The sequence below is a fragment of the Saimiri boliviensis genome, chromosome 1 (assembly GCF_048565385.1).
Source record: "Saimiri boliviensis isolate mSaiBol1 chromosome 1, mSaiBol1.pri, whole genome shotgun sequence".
NCBI classification, from domain to species: domain Eukaryota; kingdom Metazoa; phylum Chordata; class Mammalia; order Primates; family Cebidae; genus Saimiri; species Saimiri boliviensis.
In genome coordinates this window covers 69839162-69858337 of record NC_133449.1, presented here as the reverse complement: position 1 = coordinate 69858337, position 19176 = coordinate 69839162, and the positions used below count along the sequence as shown (strand labels likewise).

Sequence of the window (19176 nt, the reverse complement as noted above, 5' to 3'; positions counted from 1 at the left end):
GAATAAAAGCAAAAATTCAGAGAAGGATATGATTAATTTTATCTAGAGAGCTAGAAAAATCATATAAAAGAAACATGACAAGGCATGTGAAGAATAGATAATAAAAATTTTCCAGCCAGGTGCAGTTGATCACACTTGTAACCCCAGCACTTTGGGAGGCCGAGGCAGCTAGATCATGAGGTCAGGAGTTTGAGTCCAGCCTGGCCAACATGGTGAAACCCTGTCTCTACTAAAAGTAGAAAAATTATCTGGACGTCGTGGCGTGTACCTGTAATCCCAGCTGCTCAGGAGGCTGAGGCAAGAGAATCACTTGAACCCAAGAGGCAGAGGTTACAGTGAGGTGAGATCATGCCACTACACTCCAGCCTGGGCGGCAGAGCTAAACGCCATCTTGGGGAAAAAAAAAAAAAAGAATTTTCCCAAGAATAGAGAGAGATGGTCATCTACTAAGCAGTGAAAATACTGCCAGCATAGCAGTAGAAATTTAGAGTGTCTGGGAATGGGGAAGAATTCAGAAAGACAAGAGCATGGGTTGATGGGAAAGTAAAGAAAGATGAATTGTGAAAGAGACCATGGCCAGATTGTCAAAACCCTCTGGAGTCACAGTAGTTATCCTGTCACCTGCTAATATGCATGCTAGCAAAACTGCTAGGAACTGACCCAAGACCCTAGCAATTGCTACATCATTGGCATCAATATCTTCACATATTATTTGTTCTATTTTGGGATTTTTTTTTTTTTTGAGACAGAGTCTTGCTCTGTCTGTCACCCAGGCTAGAGTGCAGTGGTGTGATCTCCACTCACTGCAACGTCCATCTCCTGGGTTCAAGCAATTCTCCTGCCTCAGCCTCCCGAGTAGCTAGGATTATAGGCGACTGCCACCGTGCCCAGCTAATTTTTGTATTTTTAGTAGAGACGGGGTTTTACCATGTTGGCCAGGCTGGTCTCTAACTCCTGACCTCATGATCCACCCACCTTAGCCTCCCAAAGTGCTGGGATTATAGACATGAGCCACTGTACCCATCTGTTTGTTCTTTTTTATTTCATTATTCAGAAGTTAAATCCCAGGGATTATGGTTGGCCTAAACAAAACAGCGGAATAGGCAAAGTTTCTCCTACTCCTTGTTTTTATTGAGTCTACATTTCCCCCTTCACCTCCAGTCCCAGCTCCCCAATGCCATCTGAAAGCCTCTGGCTGTGCATCACACCCATGGCAATGCTGCCAAAGCGTTAGACCCTCGTGTGTATTCCCAGCTCCAGATCCTCCCATTCTTCTTCCTCCACCAACACACCAGAGACCCGATGTCTGTTTAGCTGACAAGACTGAGAATGAGCTAAACAGGTAAGCCAACCTCAACCGCTGTTCCTGTAAGTGGCCCTCGTAATAACACAATATCCTGATAGTGACAGTGGCCTCCCCAGAACAGTTCCCCGGCATCAGTTTCTGTCGGTTGCTACACCTACATCTTCCCAAGCTCCCCACCTCCCCACGCCCACCCTGCCGCAGTTAGAACACATGCTCTAATATGGACAAAAGGATTTTTGTAGACCACAAAATAAAAATGCTTAAAAGCAGGATTGCTCCAGAAAATCTGAGGCCAGCCATTGCTTCCTGATTTCTTCTCAAGAAACTGAATCTGCTCTTCCCTCTGGACTAGAATCTGATCTCAAGCTCTGTAAGACCATCAACCCGGGGCTAGAAGCCCAGTAGCTCCAGCACCCACGTGCCCGGAAATGGGATGATGTGGCTCCTTGCTGGAGGTGTTTCAGCACAATGATTGGAAAGCCCAGTGAGGTTGTTTCAGGTTTTGCTTCAGCTTCCAAGAGCCCAGGGCCTCAAGGCTTGTGAGCAGCTCCAGGGATCTCAGGGAATCAGGAAAAGACCCAGGACGTTGGCACTGGCAAAGACGTTGCTAGCGTGGCCGGATGTATCGGGGAAGTGGCCTGGAGGGTGCATACATTCAGAAGAGCTAGGGCTGGAAGGAGTTTGTACACAAGGGACAGATAAAAACGAGCAATTATATCTGAGACAGATCCATTCCTTCAGTGGCAATATATTTTTCTTCACATGCTTTTCTTTTCACAGCAAGCAAATGCACGGGAAGTCGGTGACTATGAAGTCGGTCAGATTGAATTGACTCCGTTTCTCTCAAGTCTTAAAGCGTGAAGCGTTGCAAACCTTCAAGTGTACGCTGGGGAGAGAAAGGAAGAAAAAAAAAAAAAAGGACTCCACGACAAAACCTAAAGAAAAGCCTGTGAAAAGAAAACGGCAAGATAAAGCAAGACAATTTCAAATCTTAATCTCCTGAAATGGTGCTTCTAAAACTGCACTTTCCACATTTCTAAGTGAGACTCTTCAAGACTCCATGTCAAATCGTGTTATAACCTTGCTTCTTATCTGTCTGCAATGGCTTTCAAGGGCCAGTAATTCCCCTCATGCGGCAGAAAAGTTCACAGTAGAGATTTGCGCACTTGGCTAAGCTTCCTGCCTTGCTTTTTGTGGAGCGCTGGTGAAGGAGAGAGATTTGTTTTCCCTTTCAGAACTAAATCATGCAACTGCCAAGGACACAGGCTAGAAGCAAACCGAATCACTCACTTGGTCACATAATCCACAGAACAACAACTTAATATTAGACTCTCTGCTTTTGTCCAGTAAAACACGCGGCCAAGTAGAATGCCCCTGCAATTTTTAAAATTAAAAACCAACAGACAAGACCCCATGTAGGGGAGACATTTTTGCTGCCCTCTTGCCAGACACCCTCCCTTGGCACCTATGCCCCATCACCAGAGAAGACCTGGAGTCCTGGGCACTGGCTGCTGTGGTGACAGCAGTGCTGGGGGCTGAGGAAAGAAGAGTCATGGAAACCTTAATAAACTGCAGAGAGAGGGCATCATCTGCCATAGGAAGGGCGGAGGCCAACTCACCATCTCTTCCTCTGCCCGTCTACTGGCACTTGGACTGGCATGAGGGTTTGCACAGGTAGAGGCAAGTGTGAAGAGCTCGGAACAGCATTCCCTGCATCAGGGGCCATAAATACAAGTGTCAGCCAGGGTCTGGCAGGCAACATAAGCAAGTAAAATGGGTGAGGTCTAAGAAAAGAAAAGGAAAGAAGACATTATCTACTGTTATTTGTTTTCATTTTTTAATAAAGACAGTTTTATTTCTTTCAAAAAACATTAGGATGGCCAGGTGAGGTGGCTCATGCCTATAATCTCAGCACTTTGAGAGGCCAAGGTGGGTGGATCACTTGAGGTCAGGAGTTCGAGACCAGCCTGAGCAACACGGTGAAACCCCTTCTCTACTAAAAATGCAAAAATTAGCCAGGCGTAGTGGTGGGTGTCTGTAATCCCAGCTACTCGGGAGGCTGAAGCAGGAGAACTGCTTGAACGCAGGAGGCAGAGGTTGCAATGAGCTGAGACAGCACCACTGCACTCCAGCCTAGGAGACAGAGCAACACTCCATCTCAAAAAATAAAAACAATAAAAATTAAAATAAAGATGACATTCCACAACAAAACAAAATCAATTCCTCTTGGCAAGCTGATATACTTTCTTATATTAGGCATCAGATCTATTGTTCTCCTTTTCCCTTGACTTCCAAGAGGCTCCAAGCTTTATTCTGTGCTTCCCTTTGACTTTTTGGACACAGCTGTCTTTCTCTCATTGCCACCTGTCTCCTCTCCCAATGTGCACACACACTTTATACACATGTACGTCATACACACATATCCCTATGCCACATACACATACACAAGCATCATAAGCTCTTCTGTTTTTACCTCTGGCATTTTCTCCTTTATTGTAAGTTTTATCACAAACCCTTATGATAGTATGCAGTGTAAAGTAATAAATTAATAAAACAAATGCTTTCTACACTCAGGAGACTGAGGTTTCCAGTTCTTTAACCAGAATACCACACCACTAGGAGCCAAGGAGTTCAGACAACCTAGAAACACAGGCCAGATTCCACCCTTGGTTCCTAGAGTGGTACAGAGGACAAGACCTACAGGGTTCCGCCCACTCTTAGGTGAAACAGACCCAAAATAGCAGAATCCAGAGCCCTATTTTTTAACCACCTTGAAGCACCCTCTCCTATCCCTCTCTCTCTCTCCCTCCCTCCCTCTCTCTCTGTCTCTCTCACATACACACACATACACACACACACACACACACACACACACACACACACACACGGTAGTCTATACAGATGTGGCATAGATAACAGAAGTATAATACTAGTTGAAACATTCCAGAGTTCTTAATTCCTTATTGTCAAGACTTGTATTAATATGTGCCAAACTGGCCAGGCATGGTGGCTCGCACTTGTAATCCCAGTGCTTTGGAAGACTGAGGCAGGAGGATCATGTGAACCCAGGAGATTGAGATCAGCCTAGGCAACATAGCAAGGCCACAATTTGTACCAAAAAAAAAATTTTTTTTAATTGGTCAGTGATGGTGATGCATGCCTGTAGTACTCGCTTCTTGGGAGGCTGAAGAAGGAAGAGCGCTTGAGCCCAGGAGTTCAAGGCTATAGTGAGCTGTGATCGTGCCATTGCACTCCAGCCTAGGCAACAGAGAAAAATATTGTCTCTAAAATACACACACACAAACACAAACATACACATTTATATGTAGATATAGCTGAGATTACAGGTGCCTGCTACCACACTTGGCTAATGTTTGCATTTTTAGAAAAGACAGGGTTTCACCATGTTGGCCGGGCTGGTTCTAACTCCTGACCTCAAATGATCTGCCTGCCTTGGCCTCACAAAGTGCTGGGATTACAGGTGTGAGCCACTGCTCCCAGTATTTCCAGATAAAACTCTGTACCAAATGTCAAAACTCAATGGAATGGATCATTAAATTAATTCCAAATTCTAACTGCACCAGTGAAGACATCTTGTTATTTTTAAGACACCATTTTTAAGACATCTTGTTATTTTCATTTTAAGGATTCAAAGAATTTCTCTTTGGAATTTTTTTGCTCTTGTTTCTGTTTTTACTCACTATTGTCTTCTCTACAAGCCAAAATTATGAATAGAGATGATATACATTAGGAAGGAGCTATAGATTCAAAATTAATCTCCACCAAAGTTAATTCCTGCATAAATTAAGCTGAACGTGCTTTTTCCAACACCATGAATCAAGTTTAATAGCTATAAATAAAACATGAACTTGATTTTCCTCATTTATAACTTCAAATCTATGATACTTTAGCATAGGAAGACCAAGGTTATTTGCTTTTTTCTTCATTTTTAGAGCTCTGAGGCTAGTCATCTCTGAGACTGTAGTAAATATTGTTGATTCAAATAAATTCCTCTCTATGGCTGAAAAAGCTAATGCTCAGAAGCCCACAAAAAAATTCTCTCTGCATTCCTTTGTATGCTTATGCAAAACATTATGACCCTCCTCTTGGGACCAGCAAACTATTAGAAAATTTGCCAGAGATTTGAGCTTTGAGGATTGAGAAGGCCGTTCTGCTGTATGACGTGCATGGCTAGTTGTTGGCCTCAGGTTTCTCTATGGCTATAATTAGTTCTTGGAGAATCCATGAACTGAGATTAAAATATGATGTCAGGATGACCCTGTTGAGACCTAGCCTGTAGTAGGCGCTGTGGTGCACCCCCCTCCCCACCCCGCCCCCATCCCCTTTGCTTGGCCCAGTGCACCCACCCCAGCTGTGTGAATGTCTGGTGCTAACACAGTTACCAGGGAAATTACGCCCCACCCCATTCTCCCACCAATGCCAAGGCAGCCTGCAACCAATGAGAGCACAAGAGGCAAACCCCCTTGCCTCAATTCTGTCTTGAGGTTTATACTCCATAATTATATTGTTTGATGTGGTCGCCATTAGCCATATTAACTATTTAAATTTACATTTAATTTAATTAAACACTTAGTTCCTCAGTTATACTGGCCACATTGCAAGTGCTCAGTCAGCCAGTGGCAGCTCTATTGGACAGTGCAGATTCTGTAGAACATTTCCATCATCACAGTAAGTTCTACTGGCCAGCACTGTCTTAGAGTCTAGCCCTGTGGATGAGACTAACGTGAGGCTTCCCCTGAGGCAATGACCTTGCTCAGCTCTTTCCCTCTCCCTATCCTGCTTTCTTGTCACCTCTTTAAGTTTTTAACTCTGTTTCTGAAGAACACTCCCTCAATAAATCTTCTGCATCTAAATCCCTGTTTTGGACTCTGCTTCTAGGGGATTCTATCCAAGACACCATCTCTATTGCTTTAACTCATTGTAAACCAAGGGGTAAGCATTTATGTATGGAAGCCTTGGATTTCCTTACTTTAGAGATGACCTGTAATTAGGTTTTCTAAAGTATAGGCTCGAAGCATCAGTTGGCATAAATTTCGTAAAAGGAAAGGGGTTCTGAGAACACAATGAAGTAGGTTTCACTTCCCACCTGAGGGGAAGTGGCTGAAGGGTGCAAGTCTCTGCAAGAGGCAGGGCCCTGTGCTGCACTTGCAAGTAATGGCCGCATGGGGGCACTAGCTGAGGCGTGCTGGGAGAGAGAACGGTCAGAGCCACCCATGTGAAAGCAGAAAACGTGGTCTGTGGTGGGAGACAAGCTGTTGACGGTGCAACAAAGCAGAGGAAGGCGCAGTGGTAATGATGTGGCCAACAAGGACTAAGCAGTAGGCCCCCGCCTTATTTCTAGATCTAGAAAGTAAGAAGCATCTAGAAGTAAGGTATGGTCTAATGACTGAAGGAAGGGAGCCCCAGTACTAATATTGAATAAACAGCCTGGTGAGTGGATTTTCAGAAATGGATAAAATGTATTATAAAAACACAAATGTAGCCATCAGGGAAATGCACATCAAAACCACGTAGCCATCAGGGAAATGCACATCAAAACCACAGCGAGATACCACTTTACACCCATGAAGATGGCTGTGCTCAAAAGGAAAAAAGCAAACGTTGGAGAGCATGTGAAGAAATCAGAACCCTCAAGCATTGCTTGCAGGAGTGTAAAACGGTGCAGCCACTTTGAAAAACAGCCCAGCATTTCCTAACAAACTATGAATAGAGTTGCCATATGACCCAGTGATTCCACTCCTAGGCATGTACCCAAAAGAAATGAAACGTGAAATGATACAAAAAAATGTGTAGGTGAATATTCATAGCAGCATTGCTCATAATAGCCACACAGTAGAAATAACTCAAAAGTCCATCAACTGGTGAATGAATAAATAAAATATGGCATACCCACAAATATTATGCAACAACAAGAAAGAATGGAGTACTGACATGTGCTACAAAGTGGATGGACCTTGAAAGCACACAACATGAATGGATCTTGAAATGTCAAGAACAGATAAATCTATGGCGACATAAAAGTAGATTAGTGGTTGCCAGAGGCTGGAGGGGTTGGGAGGAAGTATGGAGTGACTGATAATGAGATAAGAAGTTTATTTTTGTGTTGATGACAATGTTCTAAATGTGGTTGTAGTGATGGTTGTACAACTCTGTGAAAATAAAAAATAAAAAAAAAAACACTTTAAATGGGTGAATTGTATGGGATGTGAATTACACCTCAATAAAGCTGCTAGGAACACACATATACACAAACAATGCTGTGTGACAAAATCATTTACATTGCAATGTTTGTTTGTCTTTAAATTTGTATGTGGGGACCCCCCCGCCCCCCGCCGCCCGTACTTTTTTAGATGAGCCTTGTGACTCAGGCTGAATGACTGGCAAAGGCACAGCAACCTCTCAATTCCTACTTTATCTCTCTCTTCTGAAATAACTGGTCAGATAAACATTAAATCAGAAGCGTTGTCTGATGAATCAGTCACAAAAGCTGCATGCAAGGAATGTGAAAGCTAGTGTGAAAATAAGGGCATGCCACGTTCATCCTCAAACAGGAACACATACTGGAAAGATTATGAAATTCAATAGTCTCAATATAAACTTTCTCATCCCAAACAGGAAATAGATGTTAAACAGAGAAAATCAATTTATTCCCTGTTCTGACCTAAGTGAGTCTTCAAATAAGTAGGTTTCCCTTCCCAAATAGTCCAACCTAGAAGTGTCCAATAGAAATAAAATGCAAGCCACATATGTAATTTTACATTTTCTGAAAGTCACATTTTAAAAAAATCAAAATAAAGGTGTGAAATTAATTTTGAGAATGTATTTTATTTAACCAAATAGATCCAAAATATTAACAATTCAACATGCAACCAATATAAAAATTATTGAGACAATACTTTTTTTAGTATGAAGTCTTCAAAATCCTGTTGGTAGTTTACACTTACAGTAGATCTCAATTTAAACTATATTTTAAGTGCTTGTGGTTGCTGTATTGGACAATGCAGTTCCAACTACTACCTTAAACTTAAATCTATCCTTCAGTCAGTAGACCAGTAATTATGTTCTGTGCTCAAGCACAGATAAGCTTGTCATTTAAGACCTCATCTAAAACAACCTGAACCTTAAGATCTCTTCAAACTCTAACATTCAGAGGTTCTGGGATTTCATTTCTCATTCTAAAATCTCCTCCAGCATATCTAACCAGTCTGATTTTTAGTCATGTCTCCTACCAATCAACCTAGATTTGAGATACTTTTGTATGCGTTTGGGCCTGTGCAAAAACTGACCCATTTTCAGATGATGTGGTCATTGAGGAACGAGACAGGCCAAGAAAAAGAGTATATTTTGATTCATGGCATAAGGATTAAATTAATTTTAAACCATTTTTTATTTAGTTTAAAAGCAATGAGCTTTGCCTACAAGTGTGTGAAATGTAATAATGTATCCACACAATAGTAAGTAAATACAAACATGCAAGCCAGGAGCGGTGGCTCACGCCGGTAATCCCAGCACCTCGGGAGGCCGAGATGGGTGGATCACTTGAGGTCAGGAGTTTGAGACCAGCCTGACCAACATGGTGAAACCCCATATCTAACTGAAAATACAAAGATTATCTGGGCATGGTGACAGGCACCTGTAATCCCAGCTACTCAGGAGGCTGAGGCAGGAGAATTGCTTGACCCCAGGAGGGGAAGATTGTAGTGAGCCAAGATTGCTCACTCCAGCATGAGCGACAGAGCGAGGCTCTATCTCAAAACAAAACAAAAACATACACACAAGGATAGGTATTGCTGTGCTTTTTATATCAAAACATTATAACTTAATTAAATGTTCACCCAAAGACAGGTTTTTTTTAAAATGAGTGAGGCAGTTCTGGACTAAGGTTGAAAGCTCCCCAGGATATTTAGTATTTTATAAAGTGAAACAAAGCTAGACCCAGGACAATGCATATATTCATGTGCATGAGGAACAGAATATACACATATATGTTGCAAATGCCTGAGACACTTGTAGAAGATAAGAAAAGAAACATAACAGTGCACAGCGGATGCCTCTGGAGAGGAAAACTGAATGCACAAGGGGTGGATAGAAGAGAGAGGGAGGGGTTTACTCTTACTATATAGATTTTTATACCTTTAAATTTTTTGCATGTATTATCTATACAGAAATAAAATTTAAGTGATTTTTTTAAGTGAGGTTAAGAACAAAAACATTCAGAAAAAAAGTGCTTTCAGGTCATAGCAGTTTTCACACAAACCTGTCTGTTTTGCAGGTTAGTTGTAAGGATCAGACGAACTGTTCATGTGGACAACCCACACAGACTGACAAATGGTAAGCATGAAATAAATCATAGATGGGCTTGAATTTCAAAAATAAGCATTACAGCTGCCCTCATGTAAGTTTAAGAGACAGAATTTTAATAGCTAAGCGGTTTGAAATTATTTTCCGACTACAATGGCACTATGCCTTTGGAAGGATCAGGACAGGGCAGAAGAGAAGCTGGTGGTGAGGGAGGGCTGGGCTGGAGTCCCGCTTGGCCACTTCTTAGATGGGTCACTTTACAGGAGATATCTTCCTTTCCTTTAAGCTCTACTCCACATTTGGGCTGGGAAAATCTGCCAATTTGTAGATTCATCAGTTCAGTGTATGAGCTTAAAATGACAGAGCTACACGTGAAAAATCTCAACCATACTGTAGCAGGAGTGGCAGTGAGAAACAGAGCTCTCGAACACCGAATGGGAAAGGGAGGAGTTTATTACCGCCGGGAATCAGGTGATGAGTTGTCCAAACCCAGCTCATCTAACAAAGGAAGGTTCTGCCTTTATATAGGCTTACGATCTAGATATTACATGTGGAAGAATCTTAGGTTTACAGCCTTAGAAATCACGAGTGAAAGGGTTTTGGATTTACAGTTTTAGAAATCACATATGAAAGGGTTTCTGGGTGTACAGCTTTAGGAATCACATATGAAAAGACTCCGGTCTCTGGATGGAGGAGTGGGGTGGGGGTTTGATCTTGTTTTAAGTAACAACAGTGTCTTCTGGAGAGTTTCCCCAATACCAAGTGTATTATTTACAGGAAGGTGATTCCGGAGGCCCCAGTTGGCCTGCTTTTTCTTCTATTGAAATGCATTGTGGAAGTCGAGGGGGAGGTGGTCCCAGATGCCTGGGTCTCCTTCCTCAATACCTAGGAAAACTGTGGGTATCCTTTGTCATCACCCAGACATCCAATCTGAGGACTTGTCAGGACTGCACGATACATCTGTATGACAAGGTTAGGTTCAGTGGCAGTAAGAAGGAAGAAACAAGTAAATTGAATAGGGTCAGACAATCAAGGACAACAGTGTAGAACCACCAACTACCTGGATAAAGAAAGTTATGCCTCCCCCAAGAAGAAACGAAATCTAGATAGGACAGTCATTAAACCTCCTCCTGCATAAAGAGTAATTGAGAGGCTCCTGACTCTGTTTTGCAACATAGTCAGTCACATTTTCTTCTCTTATTCCAGGATATCATCATCAGGTTCCTCTCCTACTCACTGTCACAATGGCCCTAGGTGTGGGGCAAGCTCACTCAGATACTCCACTTGTTGACTGGGTCATAGGGATTGTAAATAAATGCAACATTTCTCAAAGGGTGTGTCTGAGATTGCATGAAATGAAGAGTGTTCACAAACTGAAAATAATAGATTAAGCTTTTAAACCAGGGGTCCCCAACCACCAGGCCGCAGACCAGTATGAGTCTGTTGACTGTTAGGAAGCAGGCTGCACAGCAGGAGGTGAGCGGTGGGTGAGGAAGTGAAGCTTCATCTGTATTTACAGCCATTCCCCATCACTCGAATTACCACCTGAGCTCTACCTCCTATTAGCTCAGTGGCAGCATTAGATTCTCATAGGAGTGTGAATACTATTATCAAAGGTTCCTGCAAGGGCTCTAAGTAAAGTGCTCCTTATGAGGATCTAATGTCTTTGGAAAAATTGTCCTCCATGAAACAAGTCCCTGGTGCCAAAAAGGTTGAAGACAGCTGTTTTAAACAATATGTTGGTGGCCGGGTACAGTGGTTCACGCCTGTAATTCTAGCACTTTGGGAGACCCAGGTGGGTGGATCACCTGAGGTCAGGAGTTTGAGACCAGCCTGGCCAACATAGTGAAACCCCGTCTCTACTAAAAATACAAAAATTAGCTGGGCATGGTAGCAGGCACCTGTAATCCCAGCTACCCAGGAGGCTAAGGCAAGAGAATTGCTCCAACCCAAGAGGCAGAGGTTGAGACGAGATGGCACCACTGCACTCCAGGTTGGGCGACGAAAGTAAAACTCAGTCTCAACAACAACAACAACAACAACAAAATGTTAGTTACTTTTTCAAAGAATAGGCTAAGCATGTTTTTTTGGGTGGGGGAGATATGTAAATTGTCCACTAGAAAATTAAATAAAATAACTGAATGTGAAAAAAAAAAAAAAAGAAAGAAAAATCTTGGACTGGGTGCTGTGGTTCATGCCTGTAATTCCAGCACTTTGGGAGGCTGAGATGGGTAGATGACAAGACCAGGAGTTCAAGACTAGCCTGGGCAACACGGTGAAACCCTATCTCTACCAAGAATTTAAAAAATTAGCAGGGCATGTTGGCACACGCCTATAATCCCAGCTACTTGGGAAACTGAGGTAAGGTAATTGCTTGAATTTGGGAGGTGAAGGTTGCACCATTACACTCCAGCCTGGATGACAGATAAAGACTGTGTCTCAAAAAAAGAATGGGTCCAGTTTTTAATTTGAGAAAGGTACAGTAAGTATGCTTTTTTTCTATGTCTTCCCCAGACCTTTGAAGTCTTTTCAGATTTTCTGGAATATATTTATTTATTTATTTATTTTATGTTAAAAATTGGATCCTTTGTTCTTCTTTTTAAATTGACACACATACATTTGGAAATATCAGTTGTACCCCATAATACATATTATATATTTGTATTATATAATACATATTATACATTATGGGATACGACTGATATTTCCAAAATGTATATTTTATATAGTGATCAAAGTAGAGTAGTTAGCATATCCATCACTAACAGCATGTAAATATACCCTTTTCTCTGCCAACACGTTTTCTTTTGTTTCACTCTAATTGGAATGAGGTGGTACATCTTTGTGGTTTTGACTTGCATTTCCTTGATGACTAGTGATGATGAGCATTTTTGCATGTATCCACTGGCCATTTGTATGTCTTCTTTTGAGAAATATCTGTTAAGATCTTTTGCCCATTTTTTAATAGAGCTATTTCTTTGTGTATTTGTTGCTCTTGAATTGTTTAAGTTTCTTACATATTTCAGATATTAATCCCTTACCAGATGTGCAATTTGAAAATATTTTCACCCATTCTCTGGGTTGTCACTTCACTTCAGTAATTGTTTCCTGTGTGGTGCAATTTTTTTTGTTTGTTTGTTTCATGTAATCTCATTTGCCTATCTTTTGCTCTTGTTTCCTGAGCTTTTGAGATTTTATATTTAAAAAATCTTTGGCCAACCCAATGTTGTAAAGCATTTTCCTTATGTTTTCTTCTAGTAGTTTCATAGTTTCAGATTTTACACTTAGTCTAATCAATTTTGGGTTGATTGTTGTATATGGTGAGAGAGATTTTCCTATCAAGTTTCATGACCCTATTTCCAAGCAGTTTCCACATTCTGAAGTAACTGTGGGTTTGAACTTCAACATCTGTTTAGGGGGACACAAATCAATTTATTACATGATCCAATGACAGCATCCAGGGAAAAGAAAAACCTGAGAAAGAGTTGGGAGCCAGCAGCCACAGACAGAAGAACTACATTAGTCATCACGCTGTAGATTGCATTTCATTAGGTTTGGTGGGGAATGGAGACAGCTAGATATGAGCATCTCCTTTCATCCTTGTTTCCAGCCAAGGAAATCAACTGCAACTCTGAAGAACACAAAGGGAAGCTCTCTGAAACATACTGCAAAATGCCATTCCCTAAGCCCAATGCGGTTGGCCCGTGCTGTACTGAAACCAAAACGAAAAGACAAAGTAGGAAAAAATGCAACTTTGTACTTATTTTTCTCCAGTCCCAAGGCTATAACAAAAACAAACACTTTAGTCTCAAAATTTTGCTGCCAGAATTCTAGCCAGATTTGTCACAATGCCCTAACCAACTGTACATTGATTATTTCCTAGGAATCCCAGTTCCAAAGGAGGCATTTTCACAACCTATTCATATCCCATCAGCATCCAAATCTTCCTAGAGGGATATTTGTTGATTTTATTTCATCAAATTGAGTATCCTGGTTGGAGCCCTTAAGGATCCATCACTTAGATATTACTCACTCAGAGTTTCATTAAAGACCAAAGAAAGCCAGCCAAACACATTCTGAAGCAATAGCCAGATCTGCTGAGCCCTAAAGCAAGGAAAATTCTGGCCTTTCATGCTTAGGATCCTCTTTTTGACAACCATATATGTATTTTTAAATGCTCTGTCAGACAAGCTTTGGATGCTGTCCATGTTTATGTTCGTGAGATTACTTGTGAGGTGGGAGTGGAGGGAAGAAGGTAAATATGAAGGCATAAAAAGGTGAGATGCACTAGGGAGGTGAAGCTGGAGATGAGTGGATTGACACCCTGACAGATGATGATCAATGACCTTGATCACACACAATGGCCACTGTGAGGGTAAATTCAGAAGTAAAAGTAATAATAATAATTTCTCCTTACATTTTACTGAACACTTACTGAGTGCTGTGGTATTATCTTATATAAGCCTCGTAATAACTATGAAAATGGAACTATTACTGCTCCCATTTTATGGATGAGAATACTGAGACTTAAAAAGATTAAGTGGTTTACCCAAGGTTGCACAACCACTTAAGTTGTAGTGCCAGAACTGAGAACCAGACACTCTGACTTGGAAGCCAGCCTCGCAACTCCCACTATTTATTACTTTTTATGTAATGCTTGATATATACACATATATTATTGTCGTATTCTGTTTTGCGTTGATATAAAAGAATACCTAAGGGTGGGTAATTTATAAAGAAAAAAGGTTTATTTAGCTCACGGTTCTGCAGGCTGTACAAGAAGCATGGCACTGGCACCTACTTGGCTTCCAGTGAAAGCCTTGGACTGCCTCCACCTATGGCAGAAGGTAAAAGGATCCAGCATGTGCAGAGATCACATGGAAAAAGAGGAAGAAGCAGTGGCAGGCCAAAGGGAGTGGCAGGGAGGAGAGGTGCCAGGCTCTTTTTAACAAAAAGTGCTCTTGAAAACTAATGGAATGAGAGCTCACTCACTTTCAAGGGAGAGCATTAACCTTTTCATGAGAGATCCACCACAGGACCCAAACACTGCCCATTAGGCCCCACCTCTCAACAGTACTACACTGGGCATGAGGTTTGGTGAGGACAAACAAAATTATATCTAAACCATAGCAGTTATAAAGCATAGTAATAACATAAACATTCATGAACCTGTCATGCAACTTAAGAACTGTCACTCTTTGATACCTTTGAAGTGATCTATGTGCCTCTACTCATCCCCTCTTCTCTCTACCCCTAGCAGGATCCATCATTTTAGATTTTGCATTTATCATTCTCTTGGTTTTATAAAATAGCTTTTACCACATAGGTAAATATTCTTAAAATTTTAGTTTTAGCTTGTTTTTTGAGCTTCCATACAGTGGGGTCAATCTTCTATACACAATCTCTGTGACTTATCTTTTTTTTAACTCAATGTTATTTACCCAAAAATTTGTCAATATTGTATCAGTTAGCTGTACTTTGATCATTTGCACCGTTAGGGACTACTTGTACAAATAGATCACAATTTATTTATATGTTCTCCCACTGAGAAGCATTTGAGTTATTTCCAGTTTTTGCTGTTACAAGCAATGATGCTATAAACATTTTTGAACTTGCTAAAGTGTGCACATGTGCAAGAATTTCCCTGGGGTATTGCATGGTGGTAAAGCATGCATAATTTTATGAGATAAAGTCAAGTTATTTTCCAAAGTGTTTATACTCATTTACACCCTCAGTCATGTTGTAAGAGTCCTTATTGTTCCACACACTCACCAGCAAGAGATACTGTCAGGCTTCCTAGTGTTTGCTAAGTTAGTGGGAGTAAAATGATATCTCATTTGGTTTGAATTTGTATTTGTACATTATTATTGTTATTATAAGTCATATCCAGACAATATATATATTTTTTTGCATTTACCTCAGTTTAACCTTCATGTTTACTGGGTTTCTCTGAAACTGGACCAATATACCCATATAACTGATGCTTATGGTCTTTGGATAGACATAGAAATTGACACTCCTGGTCTTAAAGCTTGAAATTTACATTTGTCTTCTGAGTTCCTTTCTCAGGAAACTGACCCTCAGGCCCCCTTGATAGTTTCAGGAAATGAAACTTAACAGATCACCATGTCCAGACAATAAGACACCAGATCCCTCATCTGTCATGACTACTTCCTTACTTCTCCCTAATTCCTGTTTTCCCACACGTAGTTACATTTCTTCCCTGCCATATAAATCCCTAATTTTAGTCAGCTGAGAAGACAGTTTTAAGACTTACCTCCCCTTTTCTTTTCTGCAGCAACTTAATTAAGCTTTCTTCCCTGGCAGTGCTTGTTGTCTCAGTGATTGGCTTTCTCTGCAGTGAGCAACAGGACCCAGACTGAACCCCTAGCATTTCTGTTCCTCATTTTTGCTTGTATTTCTGAACTTCCTACTGGAATATTTTTTCTTCCTCCTGAATTACATCCTTTAGAATTTCATTTAATTAAGAACCACTGATTTTAAATTATCTCATTCTTTGCTACTCTGAAGATGTCTTTATTTAGCCCTTTTCCTGGGAAAGCACCTTTCCTGGAACATAGTATGCTAATCAGTTAGAAGATATTATTCTATTGTTGTCTAGTTTCACTTGTCAAGAAGTCTGCTGTCACCAAAAAAAAAAAAAAAAAAAAAAAAAAAAAGAATTCTGCTGTCAGCCAACTTGTTTCTATTTTTTAAGTGATCCTTTCTCTGGTTGTTTTTAAAATCTTGTTTTGGCCTTTGATATTTTGTTCTATTGTACAAAAATGTGTCTAGGTGTGGAATTTTCATCTGCTTAGTATATATTGGTCTTCTTATAGCTGTGAATTCATGGCTGTCATCATATTTGGAGAATTATAATCCATGATATGTCAAATATTGTCTCTCCTCTGTTTGTCCACTCTATCTTTTGTATTGCTTAACTTCTCTGTCATACTTTTTATCTCCCTATGTCCCTATCCAGTGCTAACAATAATTTCTCCTACTTTTTTTGATAGTTCACCAATTTTCTTGTCAGCTATTTCAAATTTGTTGTTTAACCAATCCATTGTGTTATTAATATCTAAGTTATGTCTGGGCGTGGTGGCTCATACCTTTAATCCCAGCACTTTGGGAGGCCAAGGGAGGAGGATTGCTTGAGCCCCAGAGTTTGAATCTAGCCTGGGCAAGATAGCAAAACCTCCTCTCTACAATAAAAAAAATTAGCCAGATGTGGTAGTATGTGCCTGTAGTCTCAACTACTTGGGAGGCTAGGGTGGGAGGATCCCCTGAGCCCAAGAGTTCAAGGCAGTAGAGAGCAGTAATCTGTGATCATACCACTGCACTTCAGCCTGGGTGACAAAGTGAGACCTCAACTCTATTTTTTTATTATAAAAATTATACGTACATATATATGTTATAATTTTTCATTTCTTCATGTCATTTCAAACCAGAAAATGAATGCCATTTCTGATTTTCCAGATCACTTTATTGTCTCTTCCATGCACATTTTCTAAGTAAGTATTTTTTTATCTTTAAATTTCCTTAAAATGCTAAGCGTCTAATAATTACAATGTCTAAAATCTGTGGCTTGTGGGTCTATATCTGTTTTTGGTTTCAGCTGACACTGGATATATATTCGTTTCCTGGTGACTTCTATAACAAATTACCACCAAACTGGTGACTTAAGACAACACAAACTTACTCTCATACGGTTTGAGGCCAGAAGTCCAAAAGCCCTGAGCTTTTGATTCTTCAACGTTGATTCTTCTGGAGGCAGTAGGAATGATGTTTCCTTGCCTTTTCTAGCTGCTAGGGGCTTCCATCATTCCATGGCCCATGGCCTCTTCCTTGCATCATTTCATACTTCAACCTCTTGCATCTTCTACTTCTTTTATTTATTGTTATTATTTTGTAAAATGAGATGAAGCCTTGCTATGTTGCCTAGGCCAGTCTTGAACTCCTGAGCTCATGCAATCCTCCCACCTCAGCCTCCCAAGGTGCTGGGATTACAGGCATGAGCCACCACACCTGGTCAACATCCTCTATGTCTATAGTCACACTTCCCTCTGCCTCCCTCTTGTAAGGACGCTTGTGATTATATCTAGGGCCCCCTCGGATAATACAGAATAATCTCTTCACTGCAAGATCATTAACTTAATCACATCTCCAAAGTCTTTTTTGCCATGTAAGGTGATACTAACAGTGCAGAGTGACAGGTTCCGCCACCAGGTTAATTAAAAGTATATGCCTGCTGCCTAAACCCTGAAGGCCAGATAGTAAGGTATGGCCATGGTACCCAGCTGTAGAGCAAGTGACCCTGAGAGCCTAAACGTCCCAGGGAGTATGTGAGAACCTACCAAATAAAACAGTATCATCACACAAACACAGTAGCAAAGAGCCAGAAAATTAGCTTAAAAGCAGCTTAGAGAAGGGAGGTGGCACAGATCTCTAGAGCTAGCCTGCTGCCACTCAGGAGTGCTCTGTACATCTTAACAAACTCATCTACTTTCCAAGCAGGACTTCTCTAAATCATTCTTTGGTCTCTTGGCACCTTCCTAACTTGGGAGGGAAGGGGATGTTAGAGTCTCAAGTTTTTCTTGTAATACACAGGATCCAGGGATTAGGACCTAGATATTTGGGGGTGCCATTATTTAGCTCATTACACACGCACTGTGTCAGAGACTCTCAACTGCCAACAAATACTCATTCTCCAACTTCCTGGCTAGTCATGAAAATACTAATTTTTAGTCAGGCTTTTGTTGGCCAGTTAAACCTCCATAGTTTTTGTTTACATCAAGATATGATCATTGTGATTAAATCATTTCTTTTCTTTTCTTTTTTTTTTTTTTTTTTTTTTTTGAGATGGAGTTTTGTTCTTGTTCCCCAGGCTGTATTGCAATGGCATGATCTCCTCTCACCGCAAACTCTACCTCCTGAGTTCAAGTGATTCTCCTGCCTCAGTCTTCTGAGTAGCTGGGATTACAGGCATGTGCCACCACGCTCAACTAATTTTGGATTTTTAGTAGCGATGGGGTTTCTCCATGTTGGTCAGGCTGGTCTTGAACTCTTGACCTCAAATGATCCACTCACCTTGGCCTCCCAAAGTGCTGGGATTACAGGAGTGAGCCACCGTGCCCAGCCTATTGTGGTTAAATTTTTGACAATAAATTTTATGTGGCAGTACTGTGTGAAACCTTCAAAAAAAATTCTTTTAAATAGGTGTGCTCTTCATCCCTATCCTTCCACAAGTGGCCTAGAATGTGAGTATCTGGAGCTCTGGCTGCCATCGTAGGTTACAAGAACAAGGAGCATAACAGATTTGGGAGGATTTATGAACTGTAAAGAAACATGTCCTTGATGAATTTTTGAGGAATCTGTTCTGGACACCTACCTCATGACGTCCTTTAGATGAAAACAAATAAAACTATGTGTGTCTAAGCCACCATTATTTCTTTGTTCTACTATGTGAGGCTAAACTTAGTCCTAACTCACATAATCTCTATGTTTTTTGCTTCTTTGTATATTTGGAAATTTTTAAATTGCAATTA

General features: G+C 40.9%; 1 long non-coding RNA gene across 1 annotated transcript; it reads right to left on the bottom strand.

Annotated features, from left to right (window-relative positions):
* Positions 1-1524: 1524 nt before the first annotated feature.
* LOC141580837 (uncharacterized) lies at positions 1525-16042 on the bottom strand. Its single transcript, XR_012513223.1, has 3 exons — positions 15906-16042; positions 2926-3090; positions 1525-2253 (listed from the first exon to the last, which is right to left on the bottom strand). It is a non-coding gene; the product is annotated as an uncharacterized LOC141580837 (long non-coding RNA).
* Positions 16043-19176: the final 3134 nt, after the last annotated feature.